Genomic DNA, 13,481 nt, shown 5'->3' with positions numbered 1-13,481 from the left:
ATGTGTGTAATTTACGTTGTACAACAAAACGTAAAAGTATCGTCAAGTTATGTTTACCACAGGCTTTATTTTAATTGAAAAACCCCATAGGAAAATCTAGAAGGAACCCACGGCGAATTACTCTTCTGGGTTCTGACGTTGTAGTTTCCCCACTCTGTTGGCAGTAAATATAAATGTCTACTTTTAGTCTCTGAAGTTAAAGTTAAAGTTTTACCCTCTGTGCTTATTCCAGGAGGAATTGGGCGAGCCAGACATCACTGACACAAACACCTCTCTTGCTGATTTTGTTATCATGGACAACTAAACCACTACAAGTCCTGCAAGCACTGCAGTTGTGATGAGATGATCTTCCAGTGTTTGACATTCAGAAATACACAGTTCATGCGGTTTAAAAAAGGCTGAATAAAAAATCCTCAATTGTATAGCCACAGTTGTGCGTGTGTTTTTTATGCATAAGTGTATTTTTTGAGTTAGTATTTGTATTTAATAAAGCACTACTGCATTAAAATAATTGGTAAATGAAAAACATTACGTATGATAGACAATAATTTTAAGTACACTCCCACTTAAACATTAAGCAAAAACAAATTTAAGCTTTTTAGTTTGATTTAATTATTTATAATTAATGTTAACTTAAAAAATTTGAGTTGCTTAATTACATTTTTTGAGGTAATCGGTGTCCACAAAAATGGAGTATTCTGAACTTATGGGGTTTTACAGTGTACAAAAGTCATAAAATCTCTCTTCAAAGACCAGCATACAAAGCGGATACATCACATATTGTAACTTTCTACATATATTTTCAGTAGATAACCAATAGTATATTGATAGTATATGATATTTATCACGCTGATAAAGGTCGGTTCAGAAAAGTCTGATATAGAACAATAAGTGAAGAACTAGATCTTATAGCAACAGAATGTCAGATTTTGATCGCAGGTTCACCCTTGGAATACTGTAAGATATGGACATTTTTTATTTAGCCTTTTAAGCAGGAATATGTTTTGAAATAAAATAAACTACAGTAAGTACAAAATTATTTTAAAATGATAAACTAAGTTTTGAACATATAATGTTGAATAAAAAAACAAAACAATTTAGGCTAAATTTGCAAGCAAATAATTTTATTTCAAACTTTTAAGATTTCATCTAAACAATCTTTTAATTTTGAAAGATCTTATTTAAACTCTTAAGATTTTAAGATTCACTCTGGAAAAGGGTTAACAGACTACATCTCAGATCATCTGGTCTAACTCCTCCCTTTCACATCGGGATTACCCCGGGGAGGACATGCCAGGTTTTCATTATGATTCAAATTAAACTTTTTTATTTATTTATTTATTTTGTAAATCACTCATCCATGTTTCGACATCGTTGCGTAATGTTCTATCTCTTGGCACTCTAAAAAAAAAGTAAGGCATCATTTTCATATTTATTGTGACCTAAAACTATATTAAATGTTTATTTTATACATTGTGTTATATATAATTACAGTTATATTTGCTACTATCTTCGTTAAAAGAAGATAATTGTGTATTTTATAAGATCAATAAGCTTAAATAAATGTTGAATACATGTTTAAATGTATGATAAATGATTTGCTTCACATGTTACTATGATGTCATATATTTTATTACCATATTATTTAAAATAGAGATACATCTCTCTTTAGCTCGAAATGTTTATGTATGTGTGTTCATGTTCATATGACTTATCAGGACGCAAATTTGTATAATGACGTGGGTATTACACTGATATAACAACGTAAATGTGTTTATGAGGAGTTCTCATAATTAAAATACTTACAAACAATATTTAATTAAAAATGTAAGCGTATGCAGAGATTTGTGTGAGGGTGAGGGTTAGAACGAGAGACCGAGGAGCTTTTCCTACTTAAACCTTAAACCTGGTTGGTCATCATCGCTCCCAGAATAATGTAAAGCATTTTTATTGTCAACTGAAACTATAGTAAATGTTTATTTTTATAAAGTACGTTATATATAATCACATTTTATTTACTTAAATGAAGAGAATGATGTGTTTTATAAGTTCAATAAACTTAAATAAATGTTGAATACTTTTTTAAATTGCATGATGAATGATTTGCTTTAGTAGGATGGTAGTAAAACATGCTGTCATATAGAATTATTTATTTCCATACTCTTTAAAATAGAGATAAGTCTCTCTTTAGCTTGAAATGTTTATGTGTGTGCTTGTTTATATGATTTATCAGAACACAAATTTGTATACTGACATGGTTATTACACTGATATAACAATGCAAATGTGTTTATGAGGATATTTCTTGAGTCCTCATAATTCAGATCGCTTAAAAACAATATTTTATTAAAAATGTATGTATGCAGAATTTATGTGTGATGGGTAGGTGTACAGTTTTTACAGTAAAAATCATTATGTCTATGGAGTGTAGTAATACTCCAAATGATTGTCCCCATAAGCATAACAGCTTTTTAAAATGATAAATTATACTAAATGATGTTTCTGAAAATATAAAAAATGTAGAAAGTTTACTGTGATGGTAGGTTTAGGGGATGATAGTGTATAAAATTAATGAATATAATGTAAATCTAAATATTAAAGTTTCTAAATATGATGTTTATCTGTTCAACTGCTTTGTAACAACTTGTTTTGTGAAAAGATATAAAAAATAAACGTGAATTAAACTGAATTGAATTGTCAATGTAAAGTCTGCATAAAACATGACATGACACGGACATGTCGGAGCCCCCAATAGCCCATATCGTTTGGCCTGTTAAATTATATTTTTTTTCCCGATCCTGGTAAAATGTACGACATTTTTATATTTTTAGCGATGACTAAAACTAGTGTAAATGTTTTGCTTTGTTTTATATCATGTGCGATCACATAATTAATTAATTAATGTTCATTTAAAAGAAGAGAATAAGACTTGGGACGATTGAATGTGCACGCGCGTGTGTGTGTGTGTGAGAGAGAGAGAGAGAGAGAGACGGATTATTGTTTTATCCCCAATTTCATTATTAGTCATGTTACATATTTTATTTAAATTATTTTATACAACCATCAGATTATATGTACGAGCACACACCCATATTGTGATCTGTTCTCACGATCTGTTAAAATTGTCTACTTATTATTGGCCTTAAAACCAATATCTTTCTCACATACAGAGAGAGAGAGAGAGAGAGGGGTTTTTAGAGGGTTTTGGGAAACCTCTCATTTGCAGAATGGCGATGTTTGCACGAGGAAGACTTTGTCTCACGGAAAAATGTAAGAGGAATTTTATTTCTTTATTTATTGATTTATCCCCAATTTCATTATACATTATACAGTGTGTGCGTGTGCGTGTGCGTGCGTGTGTGTGTGTGAGAGAGAGGGTGAGAGAGAGAGAATCTGTTAAAATTGTTTATTTATTCTGTTTATTGTTCATCCCATTACTTCTCAGGAGTTTTAGGTGAGTATAAACCGGCCATGTCTATGTGAGAGACAGAGAGAGAGAGAGAGAGAGACAGAGAGAGAGAGAGAGAGAGACAGAGAGGGGGTTTTAGAGGTTTTGGGAAACCTCTCATTTGAAGAATCGTCATACCTGTGCTTGGAGGAAGACTTTGTCTCACGGAAAAATGTAAGAGGAATTTTATTTCTTTATTTATTGATTTATCCCCAATTTCATTATACATTATACAGTGTGTGCGTGTGCGTGTGCGTGCGTGTGTGTGTGTGAGAGAGAGGGTGAGAGAGAGAGAATCTGTTAAAATTGTTTATTTATTCTGTTTATTGTTCATCCCATTACTTCTCAGGAGTTTTAGGTGAGTATAAACCGGCCATGTCTATGTGTTTCACAGCACTTATCTCATTTTCCAAAGAAGTGTCTGGGTCTATTTATCTAAGCGCACCTTGGAATGCAACCGGACACACGGACCCCAGATGGGGAAACCCCCCGGATGTGGGAACGACCATAAAAACACAAAAACATTCCTCAGGACTTCATTTATCTCCTGACATCCTCGGTCACATACATACATCTGAACAAACATATGTCTTCCCCCAGAGGTCATAGGTGATGGGGTCAACCAACGTGGGTGGTCACTACGTGGGTGGGCCACGTGGGGGAGGGGAAATGTCACAAAGGTCAAAGCCATCAATCAAGGGTCATAAATCATTTTGTCATAAGGTGAATCTTATAGACTACTGACGGTTATGAGAAGCAGGGGGATACCTCCAGTTCTTATAATATAATGATGTGTGTGTGTGTGTGCACACATGCACACACAGAGACTTGTAATGGTACACCACTGCCATTTGGTGTCCATATGTACATAGTGTGACTTTGAAAAGAGAAGGAGAGAAACAACCTCAAACACAATCTCAATATTTTTGCCACAAAAAGAAAAGAACAGATAATTTACCTGAAAGCAGCCCTCCTCCCCCTCCATCTCCTCCTCTTCTTTCTCCTTACAGATTGTAAGGAAAGTCTGTTTCCATGACAACAAGGAGAATTAAGGGCAGATAAGTGCAATCCTAAAATGTCAAGTTGGAGTACTACTTGAGTGCTTTAACTTTCAGGATGATATCACTGGACTTACCTAAACCATGGGATAAAACATTTTTCAGTCATTTGAATTTTGCATAGAATTTTAAAAATAACGCATTAAGATTGCCCACTCTGTGCTGCCTCCAAAATCTGTGTAGTGATGCAATGCCACATTAAAAGCTGTACTAAATTATTTATATCTCTGACTCACCTCAGAGGCATTTGAGATCATCATTTGATCATTTTATCATGTATAATTTTTCATTTTTTTCATATTTTTCATTCACTGTTTCATGCAGGCCCGGATTGGCTAATCGGGAGCACCGGGAGAATTCCCGGTGGGCCGGTCTGTTTTTTGGCCGCAAGGGCCGGTCTTGTCATGCCACTGTTGAAATATGGATGCCCGTATTTAAGGCATCAAAGCGTCCCGTATGAAAGCTACCGCAATTTGTCCCGTATTGGCAGGCACGCCATATGACCACCGGACCATATGAATAACAAATTCTCAATTGATAATTAATCATTCTTTGTGTGCAAATTGTTTTATTTGTTAACGTAGCCGCTCAAGAAAGGCTTTAAGACCAAACGGAATCCTCTGCCGGCTGCTCCCGCTTCACAGCAAACGAGACTCGCTCTAACGCCAATTCCCTTCACCGTCTGCATTTTGATTTTGGCAAATCAGTTTGGGCGAATGCAACTTATTGATCATGAGCCCAACATCTAGCAAGGCAGGAAAACATTCAATCCACCTGAGGAAAGATGTCTTTCACTATTGTAAGTTAATGCTGTTAAATAGAGAGAGAGAAATACATCAAAAAAAAATGTAGCTTCTAGTGCATTCTTAAACTTGGACCTCAGTATATTTTTGAAGTACAAATCCAAGCACCAGAAGTAGGCCGCACTCTCTAAGTTTTCTTTAATTGAAAGAGGAATAAAACTCTAAGTTTTGGTGTTTGTAAGTGCTGCTGAAGTGGAGAAAAAACTTTTAAAGATATGGGTTGTAGCTGGAATCTACAGACGCAAATAAATAAAGTGCAATAAAATAAACACTTAAATGTGTATTTGTGATTTCCACTAGTCAGAAAAAGGATGTTTTGAGAAGCCAAAAGCCCAAAATCTCAAAATTGACAGGTGCATGAAAAAACAGTGCTTTTGCCTGCAGTGTCTCCCCTTAAGAATCACAATTGTCCGTTATTTTCCATTTGTGGCACCTTGCTAAGAAAAAAATAAAAATAAAAAAACCCTCAGTTGTTGGAGATATGCGAACAAAAAATAATAGATAAAAAATGGATAAAGCGCAAAGACAGCGCTGAAAAGGCCAGTATGTATGTATATGCACTATTGCAGACTTATATACTGAGGTTTTAATTATTTTAAGAGCTCAGTCGTAAACTAAAGTGGGCCGGTCTAAGGCATGCAACTCCAGGGCTGAAAATGAGTCCCACTCCGGCCCTGGTTTCATGTCTGTATTCGGCATCTCCAACAAATTGGTTTCCCATCAGTGGTTATCAGCTCGTAGATATGGGCCAGAAGGGGCCTGCTGCACCTACTGGTAGGCTGAGAAGGCTGTTGTCATCCATCCACATGGTTAATCACCGCACGCATGTATGAAAGTGAAGTTGCCACTGGAGTACCAGCAGGGGCGATCGTTTACCCAATGCCAACAACTGCACACGGACCAAAGAAGACCAGCGATACAGCGCATTAAAAGACGGATTTTAGATGACTTCAAGACACATATACAGGTACCCTCTCGTAACATAGTCCATCGTTCCGTGTTTATGAATGAAGTTAATAATTTAAAATTAGCCTATGGTGGGAAATGGATCATGTAAAAAAGTCCACACATTTACCATATTTTTACCATAGTAACGCAGGGTTGCCAACTTTTAAGTTCAGCTTGGAGTGAGATTTTTTGGGGGGGGTGGGGGTAGTTCAATATCAATTCATATGTATTTACTGTACTTAAAAGGGGATAAAAATCTTTTGTTGAATGCAGTTGAATGCCATTTTAAACTTGGGCTTAAATTCAGTATTTGCTTGCATTCATTAAGTATATATAAGTATCATTAAAAAAAGGATGCAAGTATTAACTTTTTAAATTTCACATTTAAAAATCTAGTGTTTAATCATGTCTGAATATTTCTTCAAATGAAAAACGACAATATTAAAGATATAGTTAGTAAAGAGCCATACAGGTACCTAGTAGGTAAACATGGCATAACAAATGAAAATGTTTTTTTTTTCTGACCACAAAATGACTCTAATTTGCCTCTTTGCATTGGAATTTAAAACCCTTTCTCTATTTTAACCTTAAATTCTACACTAATTGTAATATAATAAATAGAAATACTACAAAAAAAATATTTTAAGTCATTAATGGACCATAATTATTGCACAAATAGTATTTAGTACAAAAGATCTCCTTAAAATATTAAATAAATATTATTGAACTAAGAACATTTATTTAACTGAAAAAGAGTTAAGCGGTATGGTCACATTATAAGTAATCAATACCTGAGGGTTAAATACAAGAAAACCATATTAATGTTGCCTCTCCATCACTCTCCAGAATAAAATGATACTGTAAATGTCATCGACATAATAATTATGCCATTATGTATAATAATGTTTACCAAACATTGCTGCAAATTCCTGTATAGTGAAGCTGTCGTCTATTCAAATGGTTTGTCAACACTGGTTTGTTTGGAGAGCTCCATGAACCACGTGACCGCGAGGCGACGCCGGCGAGATCAAAGCTTGTCGCAACTCTGTTTTTCAATGGCTCTGGCTTTAACTGAAGCGCTACATTTTACGATTTACGCCACATTAAGTGCGCCAAAACGGTATTTATTGTTTGAATTTAGTATTAAAACGTATAAAATTTTAAAGCTGAGACTTTTTCATATCGCAAGCAGGGATATCAAGAGCCTGGGAGCGTGTGTCAGAGTTAGCAACTCTGAAATATATGTTTTTATTGATAATTGGAGCAACACATTTTGTGGGAAAATAAATAAAAAATAAATCATAAATGGTGTTTTTTAAAAACAAAAATCATATAAATGCATAAGGTATTATACCTACATAATACTTTCATTTAGCCCCAACAGCAGGAGCGCAGTTTCCCCAATATAATACTTTTACATATTCTTCAGTTATTGAAAAACTGTTGATTTAATTACCTTGAACAAAACTGCAAACCATTAAAGTCTATGTAAAGTCTATTCTGAGAATTGTTTCTAAACACATTATAAATGTTAGAAATGCATTGCTGAAACAGGATTTTTTTGGGCGGGGCTAAAATCATGACTCGGATGATGCAATGGAGCCACTGAGCATGGCCCCTCCCCACGTCTATAAGGGGTGTGTTCGACTTGAAGCAGCGCTGTGCAGACCGATCATTGTAGGACATCAAAGTACAGTGAGAGTTGTAGAGAGTAGACGACAATACCGTACGGTCCATACCCATGGCTGTGTTCCCAAACGTAGCACGTCCTGATGGATAAACGTCCTGAGCGGATCAGGGTTTTTCTGTCGTGATTTTCAGCTCCGTGCTCCTCTATCGTCTGTGCTGGTTGTGCTTTGTGAGAAATGAGAATGCACGACTGCACACAGCTGCTCCAGTGAAAGTCAGCTGACCACACGTCTGGAGAGTGTGGAAGAGAGTGGAGTTGTAGACTGGAGGTGGTCAGTGAGGAAACCGCAGAATTTGACCGATACATTAAAACATTTGAGTGAATGAACAGCAAGCAGGGACAATCGCTAAGCCTTGTGTTCGATTTGTATTAGTGTAACACACCTGTTTATAGCTACTGAAAAAATAATTAGAAATAACTAAAGCCATGTGACCATTGCATGAGTTTAAGTTTTATTAGCTTCACAACCTCTCCCCAGTTAGGTCAAGGATGTAAGTGGGGACACATTACTCCAATCGCTATAGAAATTAATTTGTAATACGTCTAGCTAAAACTTAAGATACAAAATAGGCTACATGCCTGAATTATTTAAATAATAGGACATTGACAAATAATAGGACAAGGCTTCTTTAGCACCATTTTAAACTTGGGGTTAAATTCAGTATTTGCTTGCATTCATTATGTATAGGGGAGCGCGGGGCACAAAGTAACGCGGGGTTAGTTGTAACACACGTGGTTTGAATATTTCCACACATGCTAGCGTCACAAAAGTTGCCATAAAAAAGCTGCCATATCAACACTATATAGAGAGAAAACTGCGCCAAAATTAAAAAAATATTTTGAACATTTATTTTACCATAGTAAAAGTACATTTCTGGCTTAAGTAAAATTTTCATCAGTTTTTAGTATTCATTTAAAATGAGGCAAATCTGCTATTATTTTAATCTCAAATCTGTTATTTATCAGTTTAGATAGTTTTTTAATGCTTCGCTAATAATAGCAGAAGACACTAACCAAGTTTTAATTCCAGTTGCGCAGATGGGGCACGTTGTAACACTGCGTTACAATGCGCTATTATGACATTAGCAATGTAATTTACACAATTTACGTTCATGTATTTTAATGAGAAACCACGAGGAATAGGCGAATAAAGACTGACAGTCAATGTTTAATGCTCAGAAGTGTATTATTTAAAGAAATGTAAAGCATTTTTGCTCGTTTATGTGGGCCATCCCAAGCATGGTTGCAATTTGTTCATTGTCAAACTCCAAAATCAGATCATTTTTCATTCTTAAAAAAACGCCATTATTTTATTTAAATTTTTTTGTAATTTTATTTTATTGACAAAATATTTTAGTTTGTCTTGTAACTTTTTTTCATTAGATCAGATAATATTTTAAGCTGTCATATTACAACGTGCCCCTCAGATGTTACAATGTACCCCACTTACGGGGCATGTTGTCACATTTCACTTGCATTTTTTGAGGGTAAATAAAGAAAAATGCATACACTGTAATTATGAAACAAAGCAACGTATTCATTCATTCAAGTGTAAAATTACCGTGGATAAAAAAAATTATACTATAAACCCCATGTGGATTTACATAAACTGAGAAAATCAAAAAGTGTTACATTGTGCCCCGCTCTCCCCTACTTATATAAGTAATATATAAGGTATATAGGTATGACCTGCAATATTCTAGATACAATTTAGTAAAGAGCCATACAGGTACCTATAGTGGGTTAACCATGGCATTACAAATGAAAATGTTTTTTTTTTCTGACCACAAAATGACTCTAATTTGCCTCTTTGCATTGGAATTTAAAACCCTTTCTCTATTTTAACCTTAAATTCTACACTAATTTAAATAGAATAAATAGAAATACTACAAAAAAAATATTTTAAGTCATTAATGGACCATAATTATTGCACATAGTACAAAAGATGTTTTTTTTTTCTGACCACAAAATGACTCTAATTTGCCTCTTTGCATTGGAATTTAAAACCCTTTCTCTATTTTAACCTTAAATTCTACACTAATTGTAATATAATAAATAGAAATACTACAAAAAAAATATTTTAAGTCATTAATGGACCATAATTATTGCACAAATAGTATTTAGTACAAAAGATCTCCTTAAAATATTAAATAAATATTATTGAACTAAGAACTAACTGAAAACTGAAAAAGAGTTAAGCGGTATGGTCACATTATAAGTAATCAATACCTGAGGGTTAAATAACCATATTAATGAACCACGTGACCGCGAGGCGACGCCGGCGAGATCAAAGCTTGTCGCAACTCTGTTTTTCAATGGCTCTGGCTTTAACTGAAGCGCTACATTTTACGATTTACGCCACATTAAGTGCGCCAAAACGGTATTTATTGTTTACATTTCGTATTAAAACGTACAAAATTTGAAAGCTGAGACTGTTTCATATGGCAAGCAGTATTGCCAATTTGCCAAATGTGTGAGAGTTGGCAACCCCGCGTTGAACGTAACTGTCGCTCGACCATGTCATGTGCAGTCAATGCACAGTAACCACAAAATATACCATGCTTCTCCCACCCTAACTGTAGTTTTACTGTGGTATTTGTAGATAAAGCACAATAACCTCAACCCTTAAGGGGCGGTCACACTAGACTTTGAACGTGCGAAATTTTTTCAGATGCAACTGCGAATATGGGCGGGAGCAGGATATGACATCACGCGCCAAGGTTTCCCCTCAGTTATCACAACATGAGCTGTGTCTCATTTAGAAGGCTGCGCCCTCCGGAGGTCGAATCCTCTGGAGGTCGCATCCTCTGTAGGATGCATACGAAGTGTCCTCAACCTAGAATTAAATGAGACGGCCTTCATAGGACAGGCAGAAAAGGAAACAGGAAGTATCACGTTGCTATGCCAACACATTTAGAGCATCGTTGCGCTCTCACACTACTTAAATGAAGGAAAATTATTTCAAAAATTTGGAAAGTAATTAAAAAAAAAAATGCTTTTACCTGTTTTATTTTGTTCAATGTTTGAGGAGCTGCAGCGTATGTACAGCAGACATCTGTTAGAGAAAAAAAGGAGGAGGATATTAAAAACAAAGTTTATCCGTTTTTACCGAGGCGATTTAAGGTAAGTTGTAAACACCACATCTGCGCTTGTGTGTACATCTAACGGCGTCGGCATTTTTCAAATTAACAACGGTTGTTTACGGCGACGGAAAGAATTGTGGGTTATCTGTAGCAGCGAAGGATACACCTCATGCATCCTCTGAATTCCTGTGAAAGAATGTCGCATTCGGAGTGTCCTACTTGCTTTTCTGAAATGAGACAGCCTCGATGACGTATGTAGCCTTCGAATGCGACCTCCAGAGGGCGCATCCTTCTAAATGAGACACAGCTATGGATTCCGATGTGCTTGTACTGTGTCTTTTGCGATGGCGTCGAAAGCGTCTGGAAAGGAGAAGGCTGTGGGTTCACCTTATTCTACGGACTCGGAATGAGCAGGGAGAGTTCCATTCTTTAATTCAGGAGCTTCGGCTGGATGAGGATCGCCACAAGGAGTACTTTCGGCTCTATCGTATTTTATTACTATTTTTTCAAACTATAGTGAATAAACTGTATTAATTAATGAAATGTTCAAGGTGTCTGAATAAATTTTGGTTTGACTGTACATATATACAGGTGCATCTCAATAAATTAGAATGTCGTGGAAAAGTTAATTTATTTCAGTAATTCAACTCAAATTCTGTATTAAACTCGTGTATTAAATAAATGGAATGGTATGGAAGCCCAGGTTTCTTTGACAGTGGCCTTCAGCTCATCTGCATTTTTTGGTCTCTTGTTTCTCATTTTCCTCTTGACAATACCCCATAGATTGTCTATGGGGTTCAGGTCTGGTGAGTTTGCTGGCCAGTCAAGCACACCAACACCATGGTCATTTAACCAACTTTTGATTCGACGAAGGAGCGTCTGGAGGGCTTGCGGCAACCACATGTGATGACCCCGGGCTGGACTCCGCTTCATCCACGGTGAAAGCCGATCCGGCGATCCACAGCGTATTTCCTCAGCAACCAGCATGGATCAGCTCCAGGCATGACGAAGCAGATATCGTCCTCTTTTGGAAGGCCAAACAAAGTAGTTTCGCTTTCACAACGAAACACACAGCGCCTTTACGACATGGCGGCGGTTACACCTTCTTTCTTTGTTACTTTTGTTTGTTTCTTTGGAAAGTTACACCTCCTTTCTTTGCATGAACATTTGGGCGGCATTATGCAAATCTTCCCACATAGTGACGTAGATATGTGGGGGCGTGTTAGAGCGAGCCATTTTAGGTAGGCGTGCCTGACTTAATTTTATAAAGAATATCTCTTTGGATTTGAGACTTTAGTCTTTGCAACTTTAAACATCTTCTTTATGCACCAAGAGCTTGGAACACTCCAACGAGAAAGGAAAAATTTAAATCGCATCATATGACCCCTTTAATAATAATACACTTGTGTATAGTAATTATATTGTACTCTCTCTATATATATCGTCTGTTTCTGTTTCTATTGACACCGCGAACCATGCAGCTTCTTTTTTTATTTTATTTTTATAATCTTTTAAAGATGTATTATATAAAATAGGACGCTGCGCTACGGCTAAAATTAAGGCTTCCTCCATTTTTGAATTTCTGTACAGAGAGGTCACGCAGTGATGTATTGATCTTCTACTGGTCACGTCTTCACATGATGCGAATTCGCAATTCAGAGTTCACCAAACTTGAACTTTGGAACGCAGCGAAATGCGAAATTTTTCGCATGAGCTTGCGTTTCCGTTCTTACGCATGCGAATGCGTATAAATGGAAGTCAATGGAATGAAAAGTGCAGTGTGACCGCCCCTTTACTATGGGTTTACCACAGTAACCATAGTTTTACTTTGGTATTTGTAGATAAAGCACAATAACTTCAATACTTACTATGGGTTTACCTCGTAACCGTAGTTTTACTGTGGTAGTTTTACTGTGGTATTTGTAGTTAAAGCACAATAACCTCAACCCTTACTATGGGTTTACCTCAGTAACCGTAGTTTTACTGTGGTATTTGTAGATAAAGTAACAACACTTACAACAGCACATACCATGTTTTTACCACAGTAACTGTTTTTGCTGCATACTATTTTTACAACACAGTAACCACAGCGTTTGCCATGCCTTTAATACCTTTTTGTGAAGTAACTGTAATTCAATATATTTTTTCTGTCTTGCAGTTAGGTCAGATCACATACTCCAGCAGCTCTTTAAAGGGGTCATATGATGCTGCTAAAAAGAACATTATTTTGTGTATTTGGTGTAATGAAATGTGTTTATGCGGTTTAAAGGCAGAGTAAGTGATTTCTGGTAGCCAATGTTGATATTTGAAATCACCAAAACAAACACGCCCCTACCCCAAAAGGGTCTTGGCCCCTATTTTGATAGCTCCGCCCCACATATACAGTGTTGGCCCCCTTCCTGATTTCTTATTTTTTTGCATGTTTGTCACACTTTAATGTTTCAGATCATCA

At 36.0% G+C, this 13,481-nt stretch overlaps 1 long non-coding RNA gene across 2 annotated transcripts in view; it reads left to right on the top strand.

Moving 5' to 3' along the window:
* The first annotated feature begins 6,217 nt into the window (after positions 1-6,217).
* LOC107704680 (uncharacterized) overlaps positions 6,218-13,481 on the top strand; it is a 17,502-nt gene continuing 10,238 nt past the window's right edge. For both annotated transcript variants that reach the window (XR_001635988.1, XR_001635987.1), the window contains exon 1: positions 6,218-6,275. This is a non-coding gene — a long non-coding RNA (uncharacterized LOC107704680). The remainder of the gene's footprint in view (positions 6,276-13,481) is intronic.

Source organism: Sinocyclocheilus anshuiensis, unplaced genomic scaffold (assembly GCF_001515605.1).
Source record: "Sinocyclocheilus anshuiensis isolate Anshui unplaced genomic scaffold, SAMN03320099.WGS_v1.1 scaffold3255, whole genome shotgun sequence".
In the NCBI taxonomy this organism is placed as follows: domain Eukaryota; kingdom Metazoa; phylum Chordata; class Actinopteri; order Cypriniformes; family Cyprinidae; genus Sinocyclocheilus; species Sinocyclocheilus anshuiensis.
The sequence above is the reverse complement of the archived record's forward strand: the minus strand, read 5'-3'. Positions and strand labels throughout refer to the sequence as shown.